The sequence below is a fragment of the Nycticebus coucang genome, chromosome 23 (genome assembly GCF_027406575.1).
Source record: "Nycticebus coucang isolate mNycCou1 chromosome 23, mNycCou1.pri, whole genome shotgun sequence".
In the NCBI taxonomy this organism is placed as follows: domain Eukaryota; kingdom Metazoa; phylum Chordata; class Mammalia; order Primates; family Lorisidae; genus Nycticebus; species Nycticebus coucang.
Window position 1 is genome coordinate 3,664,523 of NC_069802.1, and position 22,713 is coordinate 3,687,235.

At 45.0% G+C, this 22,713-nt stretch overlaps 2 long non-coding RNA genes across 2 annotated transcripts; one reads left to right on the top strand and one right to left on the bottom strand.

Annotated features, from left to right (window-relative positions):
- Positions 1–5,087: 5,087 nt before the first annotated feature.
- Positions 5,088–6,397, top strand: LOC128576097 (uncharacterized). Its single transcript, XR_008377238.1, has 3 exons — positions 5,088–5,183; positions 5,620–5,712; positions 6,213–6,397. It is a non-coding gene; the product is annotated as an uncharacterized LOC128576097 (long non-coding RNA).
- A 4,127-nt stretch (positions 6,398–10,524) lies between these two features.
- Positions 10,525–18,948, bottom strand: LOC128576135 (uncharacterized). The gene is made up of 3 exons (XR_008377251.1): positions 18,750–18,948; positions 14,767–14,843; positions 10,525–10,669 (listed from the first exon to the last, which is right to left on the bottom strand). It is a non-coding gene; the product is annotated as an uncharacterized LOC128576135 (long non-coding RNA).
- Positions 18,949–22,713: the final 3,765 nt, after the last annotated feature.

The following is a 22,713-nucleotide window of genomic DNA, read 5'->3' on the forward strand; positions in this document are numbered from 1 at the left end:
AAACCACAGACTTCAGGTGTTTATGATGAGCCAATGCAGGTTCATCAATTGTAAGAAATGTACTGCTCTCATGCAGGGAGTTCGCTGCGGGGGATAGAAGCTGGGGACATAGAAGAAATCTGTGTACCTTTTCCTAAATTTTGCTGTGAACTTCAAATTGCTCTAAAGAATAAAGTCTATTTTTTCTGTGAAACAGCATGTCACTCTATTGCCCAGGGGAGAGTGTAGGCATTATCATAGCTCACAGCAACCTCAAACTTCTGGGCTCAAGTGATGCTCCTGCCTTAGCCTCCTAATTACCTGGGATTACAGGCAGGCTCCATCATGCTTGACTAATTTTTCTGTTTTTTGTGGATATGGGTTCTCGCTATGTTGCTCAGGCTGGTCTCAACCTTCTGGCATGATCTACCTGCCTCAGCCTCCTAAGAAGCTGGGACTGCAGGCAGGTGCCACCAAGCCCAGCTAATTTTTCTAGAAATGAGTCTCACTCTTACTCAGGCTGGTCTCGAATATCTGGCCTCAAGAGATCCTCCTGCATCAGCCTCCAAAAGTGCTAAGAAGACAGGCATGAGCTACCGTGCCTGCCCTAAAGTCGATCAGAAAAATAAAAAGATATCACAGAGCCTCTAGTCTGATTCCTCCTCTGAGTTGCGTAATTCCTCTTACAATATCCCTGCTAAGGGACTGTCCAATCCAAGCTAGAATACTTCCTTCCTCAGACTTCCACCACAGTTTGGAAAGGACTGTTAAGGAGAAATGTAGCCAGCACATGGGATTGTCTAAGAACAGCAGACTTGGGCAGTGTGTCTGCTGCACCTGTATTGAGAACAACTTGTAATAAGAGTTATTAACATTCGATTTAATTTAATTTTGGGGGGCCAGAGTTTTACTCTGTCACTCTCAGTAGAGTGCTATGACATCATAGGTCACAGCAACCTCTAACTCTTGGGCTCAAGTAATTCTCTTGCCTCAACTTTCCAAATACCTGGGACTATAGGCGCCGGCCACGATGCCCAGCTATTTTTAGAAACAGGGTCTTACTCTAGCTCAGGTTGGTCTCAAACTTGTGAGCTCAGGCGAATTGCTCACTTCGGCCTCCCAGAGTGCTGGGACTACAGGTGTGATAACATTTGATTTTAAAAATTAAAGAGAACTGTGGCCGAGAAACAGCCTCTGGATTAAAGAGGGAAGAAGATTCATCTCTGGTTGCATGCATATTTTCTAAGACATCTCTGAGGATGGAATTTCGGACAGACAGATGTAACTAAGCATAACAGAGGGCTTTCACGCAGCGACTCTATGTGACATGTGTCAGACGGTATGCGGTCCTGTGTGTTCCCATGACAGAGAGCTGTGCTGGTATATAGATGCCCCTTGATGATCTTTTTGTTTTTAACTATCTACTGTCCTTTTAGTGGAGGCTGGGCTGAAAGATAGCCAGAAACACTAGATCCTCAAGGCAAAGTAGGAGGGAAGACACATTGAACTCAAATAAAACACACACACACATACACCCCTCTTGCCATTGGAAAGATCACCTCTTGACTACCATACTTTCGCTTTGAGAAAAGGAAGATCTTTAAGTTCCAGGAGGGGAGGATGGGGCTCCCCTCCCCTCCCACATACCTTGGTTGGTTTCTATGGCAGCAAAATAGCCCACATTTCCCCCTTCCACACAGGGGGTGGGATGGGGGGTTGTAACTGTTTTACAATTAAAGCCTCCTGCTACTCACTCAGATCTTATCTTTCTTATTCTGGAAGTTTTTCTCCAACCACTTTCTCTATTTCAATGTATTATAGGTAAAAGATAAAGGTGAAAATAATTCTCTTTTCATTTTAGAGCAAAATCCAAGATTTTCTTCACTCAATGATTTGAGTCTTAATAACCCCAGTCATTTTTCTGGGAACATATAACCCCTATTTGGTACACCAGCTCATGACAATAGCTCAGAAGAAATTCAAGTTTTAAACTTTACTTGGAACAACTGGTAAATTTCCACTGTGTGGAAGTAGAAAAAATACCACAGTGCCTATATCCCCAAAGGTTTTGGAACACTGAATGACTTTAGAAACTGACATTACTGCTTTATTAATAAAGCCGTTGTTAAAAAAATTCCCTTAAATGAAAAGTCTAATAACATTGCAAACAGGCAGTGGCAATGTTCTTTTGGATCAGTTTCTTCTTTTTTCTCCAGTGGGAAGAATTCTGTAAGTGGGTCCATTTGTCCCTTCTCCCTTTAACCTCTTATTTGTCCAGAAGATAAAGGTGCAGAAAGAAATGAACCCATAGGAATGAGTACTCTTGGGGTACTTGACAAGATTTTGTGATCAGAAGACACGCACAGCAGAAAAGTTTCAGAAAGATTCAGATAAATGAGCCAATTGTTTAACAGACCTCCTTGGTTTCAAATTCCTAAGTAGATTAGACACACCTAATATTTGCCCTCTAACTGCCCTGAAAGTGCAGAAAAGTCCTCCCAAGGACATTTTGGGCATCCTTATTTGTCTTTGGATAAAAGGTGATGTCTTCTCTGCAGAGCCTCAGCTCCTTAGCATAAAGCTTTCCACAAATATTCACTCATAATATGGGGAAAGAGTATTTCCCCCATGCCTCAAGTCACCTGGAAAGTGAGGAATTAAGTCTAGTTTGGGACCAAAGTCACTGATTCCCATTCTGGCTCTCAGAATTAAAGTAACTACACAGTACCTTCTAAGCTGTAATTAGTGCTGTGTCTCAAGCCATTCAGTAGTGTCTGAAATACACAGGTCATGTACAAATGAACCCCAAGTTAGCAGAGGTGTTGAAGTGATTTGGTTGGTGAAGATGCAGATGGAGATGTGATCATTTCTTAAACAAGTATGAAATTCACCTGCAAGAAACATTTTTATGTAACAGGAGTCTATGGACCTTTAGGATTTTCACAAGATATCTGCATTGTTAATGTTTTTTCCTTCTGCATTAAAAAAGAAATTGGATAGCAGATGAGGAAAATTTGATGTGATAGTTTTTAGGAAATGCACAAATGACTCATGAACTCACTCGATTTGACAAGGGTACTGGTTTCTATATAAAGAAACAACATAGTCCCAAGGTAGAAGCTGTGCATAGCAGATTGTAGCTCATAGAGGAATTGCGCATTCCAAGCATTGGAAGTGTGAAAGCTGGTATGCACCACACGTCTCTGCTGGGAAAGCTATGTGAGGCCTATTATTAATTACTATTAATTCATCTGGAATGTCAAGCTATCTACTCCAGGACCTTAAGTGTTGCAAGAGGGGAAAACTCACTGTCATTTAAGATGACTCTTAACTCTAAAAGCAGAAAACGACAAAAACAAAAGTTAAATTTTTTGCAAAGAATATGTGCTCCCATGCTAACTGAAAAATATATTTAGCTTAATGATAAATACATTGTAATGGATTTTGTGCTGAAAAATATGTTGACTATCCAGTGAAATTCATCCTGAGAAATAATCTGGAAAATTATAAACTGTTGTTTCTTCACAATGAGAGTGAAACAAAAAGTAATTTTTCCAGCCTGGATTGTCCTTTAATCAATCATCGGGAGGCAGTGTATTCATAACCTTGTCAAATCCTCTCCTAAATTCCTCCTTACCTGGGCCTAGATGAAGAGATCAGTGGGGAAGAGCACAAGAGAAGGGCTTCCTGTATTCATTTGCCAAAACACACAGTAGTGCCAAGAGCTCCCTACCTCCAGGTATGAGATGGAATGATTTCTTTTGGACCAGCCAGTTCATTGCATTATCAACCAACCCACTGTGATTTAGGGCAGAATGTGGCAGGCTCCAGGCTCCAGGCTCCAGCACACACCAGGCCCGACCACCCTGTGGAAAACAATATCCAGACTGTGGGTTATAGAAAGATCTAGAAGTTTCTCAACAAATGGGCCAAACAGTAGGACCCTCTGCAGCTTCTCTGTCACCATTACAAAATGGACTGATCCAGAAGGAGACCCCTTTCAAACATACCTAGAAGAAATAGTAGGGGCAGCGCTTGTAGCTCAGTGAGTAGGGCCCTGGCCCCTATACCAATGGTGGCCGGTTCAAACCTGGCCCCAAACAAACTGTAACAACAATAAAAAAAACAGCTGGGCAGAAATGTAAATTTAGATCTCCTTGTTTAAAAAATAAATAAATAATAAAATATTTAAAAGTATAACTATCACTTAGTTTTCACAATGATCAATATTTGGTCTTAAAAAATAAGCTTGGGCGGCACCTGTGGTTCAGTGAGTAGGGTGCCCACCCCATATACTGAGGGTGGCGGGTTCAAACGCGACCCCGGCCAAACTGCAACAAAAAATAGCCAGGTGTTGTAGCAGGCGCCTGTGGTCCCAGCTACTCTGGAGGCTGAGGCAAGAGAATCGCCTAAGCCCAAGAGCTGGAGGTTGCTGTGAGCTGTGATGCCACAGACTCTACTGAGGGTGACCAAGTGAGACTGTCTCTAAAAAAAAAGCTTAAAAAAATTAAACAACAACTTAAAAAAGGAGACCCTTTCAAAGTCCAACCTGCCTCTGTTTCCTTCCCCTGCTCATCCCCCCAGTTCACACACAGGCTGAGCGCATTCCGACTTGCGTGGTTCGAGCTCGCTGTGCTGGCCGCCATGTGACATGCGGCATTATTTGGTGTTTTGTTGTCCGGTTCTCCACACTAGAGTGCAGGCGCCACGGCAGTAGAAGTTTGGTTTTGTTCGCTGCTCTGTGCCTGGATCCCAGCAGAGTACGCAGCACGCATTAACCCCTGTAAGGTCTCTGTGAATGAATGAATGAATCTGTGCATTCTGTGTCACTGAGAAGGGAGGCAGCGGGAAGAGCCCCAGGAAGCTAGAACTGTGGAAGTGGATGATTTGGGGAGCCAGGCTAGGGGGGGCAGAGGAGAGCGGGGACGAGAACACGGGAAGACCCAGGCTTTGGAGGCGAGGCGGGCTCTCAGACTCTGCTCACTCTTCCTGCGGACCCGCCTAGAAAGGCGAAGGGGAGGAGCTTGACGTCCAACCGGGTTGTGAGCATGGGGGGCGGGGAAAGGGAGGGGAGATGGCTATGCTAAAGGCTGCCCTGGGAGCTGGCAGGCAATGGCAGGGAAATTCTGGAGGGGACCGGAGCTGTGTCCACTGAAAAGACTTCAGCGAGGACCCAAGGACCGCCTGGAGTGACAGATCCAGAGGTTCAGGGGGCAAGAGGGAAGCAGCCACAGGAAGGGGGCTGGGCATCTCCTAGAGCCCAAGGGGCAGGGGGGAGTATCCAGGATTTGGGTGGGTGTCTGATGACAGAATCGAAGCGTCAAGTGAATCAAGGACGTCCGCGAGGAGCTTCTGAGGGGCAATGATGGGACTAATTCCGGAAGGCTTCCTGTGGGCCTGGCTCTGAGCTGTACACCAGGTGCACAGCCGGGGTGTCTTGCAGGAAGGTCCCACATCCTAGAATGTCAGCTCCCGAGGGCAAGGGCGGCGGAAAGTTTTCCCTTTCCGCGGTCTCTGCACCCGAGCATGCGCCTTGCGTGTATTAGGCCCTCAATAAATAGTGGCTAAGTGAAATTTACAAACAAAGTGGGTCTATGGCAGAACTGGCACGCGGTTTTCTGCTGTCCCTGTCTTGTGTAGGTCTTGTCCTGTCCTTAAGGGTGTACACACCGTCCCCTACAACGGCAGCTGCTACTGACAGCACAGACCGTGTCCCAGGGACTGTTGTAAGTGGTACGTATTGAAGCATTTAATTGTCATGCTGCACTGATAAAACCACTACTGTTGGCGCCCCTCTTTACAGGTGTAGAATCCAGGCCCAGAAAAGCTATGCAGTTTGCTCACGATGACACAGCTTACAAAGTGGGAAAGGCAACATTTGAACCCAGACAGGCTGGCTCCAGAGTCCCACAACCCTTAATCTGCTGCCCACTTCCCAATAGGCTCTGCTGTCTAGCTACCCAGGGCAAAGTCTTCTTTATCCTCAGCCTTTATCTCCCCTTTTTATCTTTTCTGTAACTCACAGGTGGAGGAGGTTTGTGCTTGGAATGGAATGTGTGAAATGCAAGGATGAAGAGAGAGCTGTTTGAGAAGAAGGCTTGTGTCCCAAGCTTGTGTGTGTGTGTGTGTGTGGCAGAAGCTGCACTTGTTAAAAATAACTCCCATATAGTTCTCCTAGAGCTGTGTGGAACAGGACAGTGATTTGACCATGATGTTTTTCTCTGCCAATTTAGAAAAGGACAGTGAAAAAGATGGAGACTTTACATCTTTTACATTTACCTGGATGGAGTTGAAATACATTCTTCTTAGCAAAGTATCTCAAGAATGGAAAAATAAATATCCAATGTATTCAATACTAATATGAAACCAATATATAAAAAATTACACATATGAATGATAGAACACAAATATAGTGTAATATGGCAGCGGGGGAGGAGGGAGAGAAAGGGGGAAGGGCAGCAGGAAGGGGGGGCATGAGGCGGGATCTCGCCTCATGTGTACATTACAAGGGTATAGCACAACCCCAGGTGAGGGGCGCTTTTACAAGTAGAACTTTACCCTGGAAGTGAGAACAATGTAATCTAAAAATTTGTATCTTCATATTAATTTGAGGTAAAATAAAATAACAAGAAATAAAAAACAGTGTGGAAACTTTAGGACCAATTACCCAGAAAAGCAACACCCAAACCAAGACTTTCAGCCTATTCCCGTTGGAGGATGGGGACAGAGGGTCACCGTTTGAATTTAACCTAATCATTTGGTTCAACCATCTCTTTGTTTTACCCAGAAGTCCGAAGGCCTGAAGAGGAAACCACTCAGAATTGAGTCTGTGAAGTAGAATTCAGTTTAACTCCAGTCATAGCAAGATGCTCTGCAAGGGGCTTACAAAAGGAAAAGCAGCATCTGCCTATTTCTTGGTGTTTTGCTGTTTCTGCCTTCCATCCTTCTATTACATAATGCCAGCCCCATTCAGAAGAGGAATAATGCTTCACAATAGGGCTGTTGACAAATGCCACAGCTCCACTTGAGCCTTTAATCATCAACAGAACCTTCATATGTCCTGCCCATGTGACAATTATGTACAGGTAAGGGCTCCAGCAGGGGGTTGGAAGAAAGGATTCTATTTCTGTCTTGGACAGAAAGTTCATTCTACTTCCTCAGCAAACACACTTACCTTCAATTGTTCTCATCAACGTGACACTGAAAAGTTTAAAAAGTTGATGCTTTTTAAAATGTTAAAAAGAGGAAATTTCCCAGGAATCATACCCCAGAAATACAAAGCACTTAACTCAGATGCCGATCAGTCAGGTTTATTTGTTTAAATCACCACGTGCAGGTGAGTCAATGTGAAGGTCACTGAAATGGTTTGGCATTTTCCCTGCCTCAGGAATTTATAGTCTACTGAGGAAGACCAGATCTACAAAGGAAAGGAGGGATGATATGTTACAATTCATAAAAATCATGTCAACTTATGTTTAAGGAGAAAGAATAAGATCAATAAGTGCTGGATTGGCCACAGGAAGCTTCTTTAAGGAGCTAGAAATTGAGCAGAACCTTAAGGATGGATGACATTTGGATGCGAGGGTGCATTTGAAGGAGGAAAGGAGGTGACATTACGGAGGGGATGGAAGCAGCAGCCCAGGCAGAAGGAATATTGTTAGGAGGAAGTGGGAAGTAAGATGTTGGAAGGCGTTGGAAGGACGTGGAAGCTGGGGCCTTTAGACTTGAGTCTTGATATCTGCAAACACCCCAACTCAGTGGGGAAACCCAAGGTTGCCACGTGCACAAGAGTCTGGCACAACAGTCGGCTGCCCTCTCTGCACACCACTGGCAAGAGAGGTGCACTCCAAAGGGACGGAAGGGCCAGAGGAATTAAGAGAAGAAACATTGTGTCTACAGCTAATGCCAGAAGTGGGCCACAATTGAAGTCAACCATTGAATGATGATGGTTCACTTCACAGAAAAACAAAGAAGCTATGACCACTGATCCTAGTGCCTTGACGTTCCAGAGGCAGAAGTTCACATATGGGATGAGCTGGTAGTAAAGGAGAGATGGTGTGGGTGGTGAGGGCCAACCCTGGGTGGCCACAAATCTAGAGAAGGAGGATGGTGAGGCCCAGCAAACCTGAAAAATTGGCTTCTTGAGCAGAACTTGTCCAGAAACTAGAATAAGCAGTCAGATCACCTAAGTGAAAAGCAGATAGACCTGGGAACAGAATTGATCTAGAGGCTGACACCATCTAGTCAGTACTTAAAGAGTGCCTACTGAATGTCAGGTATGTGTCAGGAGAAGACAAGCTAGAGCAGACAACTGAGTGGTGAGGAGAACCTTGTGTGTCCAAGGAGAGGAGCCAAAGCACATCTAACCATGATTTCATTCATTCATACCTCATCAGCAATATATATTGAGTGCAGTCACTGAGTTGCTTGATTCTGGGGGCCCCATTTACATTGTTTTCTACATAAAGGGCACCTTTAGAACACCATGTGGAATGAATGTGAGTAGAGCTTTCAAAGCTGTGCATCGGGACAGCCCCAGCTGCGTGCTCAGTAAGTGCCTCCCCAGGTACCGCTGTAGGTGCAGATGAATGTGGGCTCAGGGGTGAAGCCAAGAGTAGGGACTAGCCGAGCCGCCAAGGCTAGATGTTGGAAGAGCATAGAAAGAAAAAGAACAGGATATACAAGCCCACGGCCCAAACCGATCCTGCCAGTCACCAGAGACTGGGCCGGCTCCTCGCACCCACCCACTGCCGTCCTCTCCTTTACAACGTATGTGAGGAAGGGAGAGGTGAAAATTCAAGTACTTTTATAGACAGATGTTAGGTTTCTAAAGTATCCTCTACAGCCGGGGTGGCGCCTGTGGCTCAAGGAGTAGGGCGCCGGTCCCATATGCCAGAGGTGGCGGGTTCAAACCCAGCCCTGGCCAAAAAAAAAAAAAACAACAACAACAAAAAAATAAAGTATCCTCTACAAAGCCCCCAGCTGAGCCCCTTCCTTCTGTGATGGGAGGTCACCCCTTCTGGAAATAGACCAGACATCTGAACTGCCAGGAAATAGGATTCTCACACCTGTGCTTTGGAATAGGTAAATAACGGCTTTCCTCCCCCTGCGAATAATTCCAGAGAATAATTCCAAACCTGCGATGACACCTTTCTCCTACCTCATTAAACACTTACTTATGTGAAAAAAGTAAAGTCAGTAAAAATTTATGGACCGTCTTGCCCTAATTTCTGCAAGACTTCGAGTTTCCCTTCTTGGCTGCATGATTTACTGAACATGAGCTAACAGTCACAAGCCTGCACCCGGTCAGCACAGGATGCTTTGGGAAAGTTGATGGCTTACCTGGTATCAAGCTGGCCATAATGTCACAGAAGATGTTTAATTGCTTAAAAATATGAAAATGAATTTCCACAGAAAGAAGAGGTCAGCAATGACCTCCGCTCATAGCTGTCTTCCTCTGAAACTTAAATCCCTCAATCCCTGGTTCATTATTCAAGCTTGTGCCAGCCCAGGTGTCACTCTTTGATGCTAAAGACTAATTCATGCTGTCTGTCAGACTAATTCAGAGAAAGCCCTGTCTCAGCTAAGGAGCACAGGAGGAACAAGACAAGACTGGCTGGGCTGATTTTCGCTTTGCCAGGTCTATAAGTAGGATTTCTAGGAAGGATAGGAAAAGAACCTTTCTTTTCAAATTAGTCAGCATACTTCCTGGAAAAAAAATAAATGACAAACTCAATTCAATTCAGCTGGCTTAAGGATCCAAATAAATGTATGGGTTCAAATCCTAACTCTACTTTTTTCCAGCTGGGTGATTGGTAAGTTCCTTACTTTCTCTAAGACTTACTTCATTAACTCTACAAGGCAAGTGATTTCAACAATTATAATAAAAACTATTGTGATGATATGTGATAATTTTAAAAATGAAATAATGTATGGGCTTGTTTAATGGGAAATTTAAAGGTGGATCTCATAGGTTCTCCATATGTCTCAAGCCTGCTTCTCACTTCTTTCCTGTCTTCATTCTCAGCCAGCTGTGGCCAGGTAGTTGTCCTTGGAAGTCTAGGCTCATATCATCAGCCTCACAGCTAGCAACACACAGCCCATTGCAGAAAAATACTGGTAACTGCAGAAATGGTGGCTTAGTTTCAAAACAAGATGAGGGCTAAGTATTATAATCAGAAGTGGTTGCCAGATTGGGGTGGGGAGCCAGGCTCCCATGCTCCGGGGCTGAGAGCCCCTCCCTCAGCTTGGGGAAAGCCGCAGTTGTAGGTGGAAATGAAAAGGGTAAAGTCAGAGGGCAAAGGGCTGAGAGCCAAACAGGACACTGTATTGATAGAGCTGGGATTTCACAAGCTGGACAGGACTTCACAAGGTTAAATGCAGCATCACTTAAGCCAAGTCTCGGGGTGCAGGTGACAGGTGGTGGTGGCAGACAGTTGCTCGTCTGCACAATGCGATCAGGGCTCTGGCTTTATTTCCTCACCCACCGCCCCACCTGTGGCTCACCTGTGGTTAATGATGGTATTTGGGGCAAGTGCTGAATCTTTCTGAGGCTCTGTTTCCTCATCTGAAGAACAGGAGTAATTGCAATATCTACTTCACAAGGCTAATGAGCCAACCAATTAAGATGACGTGACAAGTACTGGGCAAGAGTAACAACACAATATACCAGGGATTTTCAGCAGGTGTGCTGTGAAAAGGTTTTAAAGATCATTAATTAAATTATTTTTGAAAGAAGTTTGAAACACAGTGAGTATATATTTTTTACTCTTTTTTATTGATCAACATATTTTAAGTGTGCCACAGAAGTTTAACTATAGATTCAAGGGTGCCGTGAGATAAAAAAAGGTTGAAAAACACTGCTAAACCTTAGCTGTTTTGTTTGGGCCTAGAGCAATGCCAGGCATACAGTTGGAGGTCAATTAATATTTCTTGACTTAATTGTTAATCGTTATCATCATCATTGTTATCACAAAGTACCCACAAACTACATCTGGAGCTCACCCCATTTACTCAGCACCCAGGAGGGGCCTGCTTTACCTTACCCACCTTAACTTCAGGACAATGCAGTTGCCCAAATGGGAGGTGAGCTAGGGCATAGTTGTCAAAAGGTAGCTGATGGAGGGCTCAGCCCACCTCAGCTCAGCAGACAGACCCAAATACTGCAGCCTGGGCCAGCTCAGACGTTCGTTGCTAATGGCTTTTGTTTGCCTGCCAAGCTCTCCCACCATCCTCCTCTGGGAAGAAAGAACAGACTGTGCTCAGGCCTTCGTAGGCCAGAACATGCCAGCAGCTGGGAGGCTGGGAAGGTAGCTCCATTGGTGCCTGGGAGGGGCGGGACAGTTCTGGGAAGTTCTGCACAGGCCCCGGAGGCCTCTCTTAGGTCTCTGTACCCCATCCGTCTCTGCACATGCAACTTTGCCTCAGGTTGCTGCACTTCCTTTCTTCCAGAGCAAATGTGGTGAGAAAGCTCACAGGAGTCAAAACAAGCCTGGTGATATGAAAACCATATGAAAACTTGGCATGACCCCGTTTCAGCCTCCCAGACATCACCAAGCCCACAGACACTGGCTCTTTGTGAGATCAGCTCCCTCACTACCATCCCACTAAGACAAAACTGAAAAGCAGAGAGAAGCATGAAAGGAAGCCAGCTCTTTCCCATTGTCCCGGCTTGGGAGAGCACAGGGACAGAGTGACATCAGGCGCTCTACGTGCTCGCTGCCTGGCCAGGCCCACCGCAGGGCTCTTACTTCTCTCCCTTGGTTCTCACAGGACACTTTACCCCCATTTCAGGGATGAGGTCACTGAGGTTTATGGAGGTCAAGTAGCCAGATTACAGCACCTAGTGCTGGAGCAGTCATTTGGAGTTCAAGTGTGGGCTGGAAACTTGACCTTTGATTATTACATAGTAGCCTCCCAGATGACCTTTTGATATTTCCAACAATTTACCAACATTCAAAATTTTGCCTCAGGGCTTAGCTTTCAGGAAAAAAAAAAAAAAAGCTGCTGTTTTCCATCCTAGAAAGGAATTGAAACATGACCATTTCTTCATATCCTGTTATTGACCTTTTGGACAATATTCTACATGCCTGTTGTCATTTACACTGAAATTCCTGTATTTCAGAGACTGTTGAGCCATTATTATTCACTATTATCACCTCATTATTATGGTGCTAAAATTAAATGTTCTTTTAGAGCAACTTAAAAAAAACCCAAGAACTAAATCAGAAGGTAAGATAAATGCCTTGCTCTTTGGGTTCCCAAAACCAGAAAAACAAGCTGCGTGTGCAAATGTATCTTCAGTGCATAATGTCTGTAATCCATAATTACATACATATTCAATTTGTATCTTCTTGGGACAGTTCCTCAAAAAACAGCCTGAAGATAATTTAAATCTATTTTAAAATTTGGTAACCTTTTTTAAGTCCAACAGGACCCAGGTGTTCTGAATTCTTCGATCATGGCTGTTTGGGGTGGCAGTCTGAAGATGGAGCCCAGGGCACGTCTGGAGCTAACTAGAGCTCTGATCATTTTAGGAGATGCAAGCATCTGCATCCATTTCCCCTTGAAGAGACTCAGGAAGGGTGCATCCACTTAGCCAGGATGAAAGAAAAAGAAAAAGCCACAGAGTAGGGACAAGAGTGACCAAAGAAAAGATGGTGAGACACTATTTATCAGCCACCAAGAGCCTGGTTAAATGAATCACCCCACGTGCAACCCAGACGAAGGGGCTGCCATACAGCTGGTAAAGAGAATAAGCTGGATCTATAGGGACTGACAAGGAAAAATCTTGTCATTGTAAATACATTTTTATTTATAGCAAATCTTTTCAATGTACATTTTTTGTTAAAGTACAGACCAGGGCATAGTATCTACTATTGCTGTTCTTGTTGCTTTAAATTGGGAATTATCTATCTATAGCTTTCTCTCTCCTTTTGTATTTCTACCCAGAGATCTACATCTATACATGAAGCTACTGGGAGCATCGGGTGGCGCCTGTGGCTGAAAGGAGTAGGGTGCTGGCCCCATATACCAGAGGTGGCGGGTTCAAACCTGCCCCCGGCCAAAAACTGCAAAAAAGAAAAAAAGATACTGGGAGTATCTTTAGAGCGATTCCTAATAAACTGGTAGCTGGTTGTTTCTGGGGAGGAAAACTAGGAGCCTGCAGATAAGAAATAAAAAGAGCATTTATTTACTGTTCACCTTATACCCATTTATAATGTTGGAATTCTAAAACTTTTATAAGGTTATTTGTACTACAGCCAACATTGATTTAGCACATTTTACACAGCAGGTACTGCTCTGAGCACATCACATATACAAACTCATTTCATCCTCACTACACCTGAGAGGTAGGAACTATTACGACCATTCTACAGATGAGAAAACGGAGAAGTTACACCTCCAGCATCTGAACCCAAGTAGAGAGGCTCCAAAATCCAATTCTATATGCTCGTGCTGCTTTTAAAGAATGCAGACACTATTTGTTCAATGTGGAGGGGAGCTGTTGCAGCCATCTTTGACTGTGAGGATGTTACCATCCCCAGATCGGTAAAGGCTAAAGCAAGGAGAGGTTCGGATGGGGTTGGGAGGAGTTGGGGGCGGTGAGGCCTATGTACCCAGTGCTCAGGTTCCCATGCTCCTCAAGTGAGATGGAAATTTCATTTTTTGACAGCTCTCAATCCTCATTATTCCATTGCTAATTTTAAAATACTGCACTGTATAAAAATTCAATCTTGCTTTAAGCCTTCCTTATGTGATTTTGCAATTCTTGCTAGCTATAGTTAACATACCAAGGAGGAGAAATGACAGCTTCTTCTGGTCTCTAATGGATGGATGGAAATTGAAACCTCTCTCACCACTGTTTTCCCCACCAAGTTAAAGCAGCACATTGTGTTGTCTAAATGGGTTAGAGCTACAGTGAGAATCACTTTCTCTCCACAGTCACCATAACCCTGAATAGAGTCTAGCTCATGGGCCATCTGGCCGCAAACCCCACAGTACTCTACTTATATTCAAAGCGATACTAATTGCCTTGTTAACAGAGCTCCCCTCAAGAGAATGAAATTTAAGCAGAGGAATATCAAAGCATGATTTCAAGAGAATTGTGTTGATCTAGGAACTGATAGCATTTCCAGCAACCAGGTCTCAGAAGGCCCACAGAGCAAATAAGGAACATTTTAATGGTATTGTCGGGAGGATATGACTTGTCAAAGCAGATTTGCAAACAGGAAAGGGGGCAGAGACCGTTCTTGTCTAGACATCTGATTAGTGGGAAATTGTAGGATTATGAGGAGTGTGGATTTTTCTGGCTGCCATCTCTGAGGAGGTCAGGCTTTCTGCGCGAAGGGCTAGATGAGAGAAACATTTGTATCCGGTAGAAAATGCTGACTTGTCCTAATCCTCCCTTGGGCTCCAGCAGCAATTCCAGACCAAGAAAATATATGACCAGATTGAAGCCTGCTGCTGCTACGCGGCACTGTGGACAGGGAGGGCCTGGGGCTCAGAAGTGGAAGGTCACGGCTGGAGGTGACAACTCTGAGGACCTCACCCTTTCCTGCCCTTTGACCTCCTGTCCCAGTTGCTTCCTGATCCTGCTGCCAGGTGATCCCCTGGACTTGAGACCTCTGTTCTGTCCCCTCACTCCATGTAAGACACTACAAAAACCTGCACACTTCAGAGGTCAGAGTTATGGTTCATGGAGTGGGCAAATAATTGCTTGCATGGTTGTGAAGCGGGGTAAACTTGGGAGTAGGCGTGGAGTGATTCCGAGGACTTAGGACTTACCTACTTCCGGAGGTAACAAGTAGGTTCCAAACGGGCTCAAAATCAGGAAACTTGAGGTTTTAGGTTAAGTTCCTTATCTAGAAGGTGAAGAAATGAATACAGTTATGGCTGTCCCAGTCCCACCTGGGTTGTTTCTGCTGGGCGTCATCAGCCATTACTTCTGCAGCCCTGGGCTGCGCTCCTTTGCCATGACCAAGACAGGCTTGTCTGTGAGGAAGTCACAACCTGGCTCCACGGCAGGAACACGCACTTCAACAAACGTCGTAGGCAGAATGAAAGAAACACAAAGCATAATTCTATTGTCCCAGTCCAGCTAGGAAAATGGAAGCCATTCTGCAGTTAACCCAGGGAATTCGCCCTGGGGATTTAGTTACAGGGGTGATGGGAGAGCTGAGGAGCAAGAGGGGACGGTGACACAACCGCAAATCTGTGACAGCAGGAAAATGCTGCTGCCCTAAGGCTGCAGAGGCCCCGCAAGGAGACGGGAGGACCACAGCCGAGGCAGGAGGGACCAGAGCCAAAGTAGGCGTGACTGGTGGGAGCTGGGGCCACAGAGGGATGACAGAGAAGAAAGACACCAGCCGAGGCCGGCAGAGGAAGAGCAGAGTTGTGCACTTGCTGAGTCCCCAGTCTCCTGTCAGCGCCTCTCATGGGCTGAACCAGGGAGGAATCGCGCAGGCCTGGGAGCTGGGGAAGGCCTGCAAGCGTCAGCCCCTCCTCCTGGGCCCGCCCAGGGCAAGGCCAAGTTGGGGAGCGTAGGGCCGGGGCAATTGGTCAGAAAATTTGTAGAACTTTATCCTAGCACCCAGTGTTTTTCCCTCTGCAGCAAGTAGAGTTACATCACAGAATGAAATATTTGTGTAATAATTGGTTTAATATCTCTTTCACCTAGCCCCCCGCCCCCCTTCACGGTTACCCACCAGCCATCCTTCCAGCCCTGCAAACTTGGGGCTCCATGAGAATAGAGAAGGTGTTAGCTTTACTCATGGCTGTATTCTCAGCACCTACCACAGGAAGTGGTCCCTAGTAGATTCTTCTAAAATGTTTGTTAAAAATAACGTAATGAATGAATTTGTGTGTACTGCCCATATTGTGAGCAATTGATTCTTGGAATAGGGCAAGCAGGATTTTAGATATGGGAGAATAACATTTATAATGACCACAAAGACTAAACGATTACCTAGCGCCTTGGGGTGTACTCTTGAGAGTTCAAATTCATGCAGCTTCAGAAGGATTTTAGAATTTAAATAGATTTAAGTCTACTACCAGAGTTGCCACGTGATAAATATGACATTATTTTTTAAACTGTAAAATGATGCATTAATGTTAGAGATTATAGTAATGATTTTTATGTTTTTCATGGGCATGCCCACCTTCTGCATCTATGTAAGTGGCAGAAAAGAAATTTAGAGTTCCTTCTTTTTAACACTTTTTTTTTTTTTTTTATGAGACGGAGTCTTACTATGTCACCCTCAGTAGAGTGCATCACAGCTCACAGCAGCCTCAAACTCTTCAGCTTAAGTGATTCTCTTGCCTCAGCCTCCCAAGTAACTGGGACTACAGGTGCCTGCTACAACGCCCGGCTATTATTTTGTTGTAGTTGTTTAGCTGGCCCAGGCCAGGTTGGGGTTGTGCTACTGGCACTGGAGCCCTTTTTAAGGCTTGGTAACATCTAAATTCTGACAACACAGAATTTCAAAGAAATAATGAAGGATAAGAAATTGTGTAAAGATAAGACTTTAAAGAAAGAAAAGTCAGCAAGGAGCAGTTCACACATTCTCAGGAAACAAGGAGCAAAGTGGGACAATGTGGTGGGGAAGTGAAACGGTGAGAACCAGAGACCTTGGTTGCAGTTGGTGCTGAGAACTATGGGATCAAAAGTCAATGAGAAGTGAATAATGCAAATGCCAGTTAGGACCAAAGCATCACTGAAACTTGACTGGGCGAATTTAATTAAAGCAAAAGGTGACTAGCAAGTTGATAACCATAACAAACAATGACCACAACAATAACTGACATCTACTTATTGATTTCAATGTGCCAAGTGTCCAACTAAGCACGAATTCCCTGTACAACCGTGTGAATACATGCTACTATTTTCCCATTTTACTTGTAGGAAACTAGCATATATCTGGTGTGTTTGTGTGTGTCCACACGTTGGTTTGGTTTTTGTTTTGGCTTTGCAGCATCTATTCCCCCTTCCTAACGATTCTCAATTATTATTTTGAGGAATGTGACAAGATGGCCCCAATAACCCCCATCTTCTAGCATTCACATTCTTGATAGTCCCCACCCACACTGAATAGGGCTGAGCCATGTAACCAAAAAGAAATTGTAGCAATAGTGTATATCATAAAAGACAGAGCTGCATCTGCCTTGCTTTCTGGAAACCAGCTGCCCTGTTGTGAGGAACTCAAGAAACCCCTTGGAGAGAATCAAGCAGGGAAGAGCTGAGGCCTTCCACCAATAGCCAGTACCAACTTTCCAGCCACAGAAGAGAGAATTCTCTGAAGCAGATTTTCCAGCCCCAGTCTAGCCCTCAGATGACTACAGCCCTCTCTTGTCAGTTTGACTGCAACCTCATGAGAGACCCAAATCCAGAATTACCCAGCTGAGCTGCTCCCAAATTCCTAATCCACAGACATTGTGTGAGATAACAAATGTTCAGTATTTTCTTTAGCCACTAAATTTGGGGGTTATTTGTTATGTAGCAATAAGTAACAATTTCAAGGAGTTATTTTCTTCATTTGAGCCAAAGGAGAGGCACATGACCTGAGCTAGACCAGTCCACGTTGGGCTTAAGCAGACAAAAGATGGTGGGAGTTTATTCATCCTGATGAGACTTTCTGCTAGACATTTCCTAGTGTTCTTTTCCCAGCTCTCTAGAGTACCTTTGCACCTCCCTATTTGGAGCCCTGTTTTCCTGGATGCCCATTAATTCTGCAATACCCGATATCCTTCAATAAATTTCCTTTTGCTTCAACTAAGTCCAAATTCTGGAGTAAGAAAACTTAGTCAAGTCCCAATTTCAGCACTGATTCATTTTTTGATCTTAGGCGACTTGCTTAAGCTCTGTGTACCTCTGGTTTTGTTTTGGCAGGGGTGGAGGTGCAAAGAGACAGTCTCACTCTGTTGCCTGAGCTAGAGTGCAGTGGTGTGACCATAGCCCAAATTCCTGGGCTCAAGCAGTCCTCCTGCCTCGTATTATCAAGTAGCTGAAACAAGCTACCACCATAATTGGTTAGTTTTTCTATTTTTTATAGAGATGGGAGTCTCACTACCTTGTTCACACTGGTCTCAAACTCCTAGCTTCCTGCGATTTTCCCACCCTGGCCTCCCAAAGTGTTAGGATTATAGGCATGAGCCACCATGCCTGGCCTCTGTGGCACTATTTCCTTCTCTGTAAAAATGTGCAAAATAATAGGACATATGAGTGTCTATATTATAGGGTTACTAGAAGATTAATAAGTTAATATAAAGCAAGTACTCAAAACAGGGCTTGACGCATGAAAAGCAGGGTTAAACATTTGCTATTATTGAAACCAAAGAACATTTGCTGATCAGAAACTGAGCCCAACGAGGTAACTAGGTCACTGACCAGTCAAGGATGCAGAACCTCCAATATTTGAGCCCCACCTGGATTGTCTGATTCCATATCTCTAGACCTTTAATCACTCTTGGGTGATAGCATTGCAGCCTTGATGGAGCAAAGCCCTAAGATAACCTCTTGGAATTATGCCAAAGTTAACTTTTAGCATGAGTCAGACAATGGCTCTCAGCTTGCTTTGGCAGGCTTACAACCCAGGAGGAAAGAGAGCTTTTCCCCTTGCCTGTGGCCATTCTCGTCTCTATCGCACATTCTGATCTCTCTAACGAGGAAGAACAGCCTCACCTGGGTGCCTTCTACCCCTGCAAGCACCCAAGTCATCTACCTAGCTTCTAAATCACATTTAGATGCAGATGAATAGATTTCTCTGGCTTACCTTATGATCTTTCTGAGACTGTGTGGGCAGACGATGGGAGGCAATTAGTACAACAAGAAGCTGATGGGTGCCTTTGGATTAACAACCAAGTGACGTAGCTTACTGGGAAATCACCCAAGAGAGGGCAGGGGAAGCCACTGGGATCAGAAGCCACCTTAATAGGCTGGAGAAAGTAGGTGAGAAAATGGGCAGAGTTTGTGGGCAATAGAATTAGAGTCCAGGACTTGAGCAATGAGATCAGGATTTGTGCTATCTATCCAGACTCACAGGGATAGAAGGACTCATTCATTCTGTTAACACATATTCGCTGAGCCCCTTCTATGTACTAAGTCCTATTCTATTAATAGATACTAAAGCTAGGGCGGCGCCTGTGGCTCAGTCGGTAGGGCGCCGGCCCCATATACCGAGGGTGGCGGGTTCAAACCCGGCCCCGGCCAAACTGCAACCAAAAAATAGCCGGGCGTTGTGGTGGGCGCCTGTAGTCCCAGCTACTCGGGAGGCTGAGGCAGGAGAATCGCTTAAGCCCAGGAGTTGGGAGGTTGCTGTGAGCTGTGCGAGGCCACGGCACTCTACCAAGGACCATAAAGTGAGACTCTGTCTCTACAAAAAAAAAAAAAAAAAATAGATACTAAAGCTGTAACAGTGAACAAAGCAGGGTGACTGCTTTTGTGGAGTGGCATTTTAGTGAGGGAGATGGACAACAATAAAAATATAGTTAGTTAGGTGATCACTTCAAAGATAAAAATAACAAAGAAAAGTCTTAGGTTGAGTACCATAGAAGCAGAGCCTGAGGCAGGGATTCAGTGCAAGTGATTTTGCTTTGTTTTATTTTGTTTGGCTTTGTTGGTGAGGGAGAGATCTCAGATGAAAGGAAGGGAAGGATGCAAGTAGTAAATGGGAAAAGGCAAGCAAGATGTGGTCTTAGAGCTGATTCACAGAGGACTCTGGGATATTCATATAAGACTGCAGAACTATGACCTCCTTGAGGTGAGGGAAGCAGCCTTTTGTGTCCCCATGTCTTTTAGTCATTAGCTGAGGGCTTCCCTACGGTGGGTGGAGAAGAGAATAGACTTCCCAACCAAGGCAGTGCCTGTTAGTGGAAGGCAATTCTCCAGAAAAGCAAGACATTGAGGACTGGCAAGACTGGCAGCTGACACTTCACAGGGTGAGTACACTGTCCAGAAAAGATGTGGACAAAGCAACAACTGTGTCTGCCTCAGGAGGAAGGAATAGGAAATGCCAGTAGAAGGTAGAATTTTCGATGGGATGACCAAAGGACCTCATTGAGAAGGTGGCTTCTGAGAAATACCCAAAGGAAGTAAGAGAGCTCATTGTACGGCCGGGAAGGAAGGGTTTGGGTGGAGTTTAAGAGGTTGGAATGGCAAGTACAGAGGCTCTCGTGTGGCTGCGGTCCTGCCGTGCTAAAGGAAACCCAAGGACGCTGGGGTGGAGCAACAGTGAGGATCAGGTGAAGAAGGTGAAGTCCGCAATGGGTGCAGTGGCAAGGAGGGAGGAAGGTCATATAGCATTTGTAAGCCAGAGCCAGACCTATGGCCTCCTTCTGAGAGTTAGGGAGGCACCAGGAGGGTCTGAGCAGAGGGTCGGCATGCTCTCACTTTCATTTAGCAGGTTTATTCTGGCTGCCATGTTGAAAGCAGACCAAAGAGGCCAAGAATGGAAGTGGGGCCAGGCGTGGTGGCTCAACAACTGTAATCCCTGCACTCTGGGAGACTGAGACAGGTGGGTTGCTTGAGCTCAGGGTAGCTTGAGCTCAGGAATTCAAGACCAGCCTGAGCAAGAGCCAGACCTGTCTCTACTAAAAAAACTAGCCAGGCGTTGTGGCAGGCACCTGTAGTTTCAGTTACTTGAGAGGCTGAAACAAGTGGATGGCTTGAGCCCAAGAGTTTGAGGTTGCTGTGAGCTATGATGCCATGGCACTCTACCCAGGGTGACAGAGTGAGACCCTGTCTCAAAAAAAAAAAAGGAGTGGAAATGGGAGGTCAATTAGTAGGTCTTTGCAACAATCCAAGTGAGAGAAGAGAGTGACCCGACAAGGTAGTGGCAGTAGGAATGGTGGAATGTGGTCAGATTCTGGAAGTATTAGTATTTTAAAAGTCAAGCCAATAGGATTTTTCAGGTATGAGAGAAAAAGAGAAGTCAAGCATAGTTCCAAGCTTTGGGGTCTGAAATCTAGAAAGTTCATTTTTCTTAAATGAGATGAGAAAGTTGGGGGGCAAGATATCTTCAAGGAGATTATAAGAAGTTCAGTTTTGGACATGCTGAGTTCGAGATGTTCAATGGACATCTACGTAGACATGCCAAGTAAGCATGTAAATGTAGGAATCGTAAGTGAAAAGATGTCACTCAAGGATATGCGATTACACAGGGACTGAGTAGAGATTAAAAAATGATATGGGGGGGTTCCAAAAGTGTCCGATGAAGCAGGCTGAACATGGGTCACCCCACCAGCATAGGAGTGTCTCCCTAGTGACTCAAGCCAGATCAACTTTTATGTTCCCAGAGCACTCACCTGTGGTGGTGTCACAGGGAATGTCATAATCCCAAGAAGTTCTCCCCTTAGAGCATCAGATTATATTTCAGAATCGTAAACATAGAGATAGTCTGTTATGTAGGTAAACGATACTTATATTAAAACCTACATTTTCAAGAAAGAGAAAGTAGGGGGTAATAGTTGATAATGGCTTTTGTAAATGAGCTACTGCCAGACAATGTCATAGATAAACTCCACATGTCCCTCTCTGCATTTCAAGCAGGATCCTCTTTGTGAAAATAATGCCAGCTCTTTATCAGTTCACCAGTCCCCAGTCCCCAGGTTTAAATACTCAGTGGTCAGACCATCCCCAGAGAATATCCTTTGCTCAGCTGCCCATCAAGGCCCTCCCCACCTGGGGAGAAGGCAAAGACAGCAGGGAGGAAGAAGAGGAGTTTTCTCCGCCTCTGGGACCCTGTCTCCCAACCCTACACGTGACTCCGGCCTGTCACAGACACCTCAGCACTGTCTCAGGAGGACACTACAGACAAAAGTATCTTTCAAACATGACTCTAATTTGGAAAGTTTTTCTAAAGCACCTGGGTGATGGTAGAAAAACAATGGCCTGAGGGGCCTCCATCTAAGTCCTGCCAGGAGCCAGCAAGTGACTTTGGACGTATGCCTCTGTCCCTTCATCTATAAAATAGGGACAAGAATGCCCCATGGAGTTGTTCTGAGAATTAAAGGAGTTGATGTGTATAAAATACAAAGAAGGATATTCATAACAGAATAAATTGTGATAATACTCAGTTGTTATTATCAATTGTAATTGAATGAATTTTATGCCATTTGGCTTTGTAATCTCAGGCAAGTCAATTTGCCTCTCTAGGCTCTCATACCTCTCGCCCAGTGAGGCCCTCTCATGTCCCACAGCAGTCACTGGACAGCCCTCCATTCCAGGCCCTGGGATGGGGCACAACTCAGCAACGGCACATTCAGGAGGCTACAGCAACTGATGCTGTCTCATGTATGAGAAATATGATGGCAGAAGGCAGAATGTGGCTGTGGGGAAGCTCTGCCATCACACCTCCTGCTCTCTTGTCTCCCTCTTCCTAGTGGAAGAACAACTTCCCTTCCTGTCCCCTCACTTCTGCCTTGCACCCTGGACCCCTGGAAGAGCCGTACAGAGTGCTCTGAGAAGCCTAGACTGCTGTTGTCTGTGTCTGCAATTTCAAGAAAACTGTCATATTTCATCAATTTATTCCAGGAAACAGGTGCTATGATAAACAAAAGGATCCAAACTTCTAAGAGACTCTGTGTTTGCAACATTTGCAGGGACTTGCTTATGTTTGGATTCCCCCTGCTAATCACTGTGTATGTAAGACAGGATGGATCCTGCCAGGATGGAAGGGAATTGCTCATGGGCAGCCCATAGGAAACAGAGGTGCTGGGGTTGTGGCAACACGAGAAAGG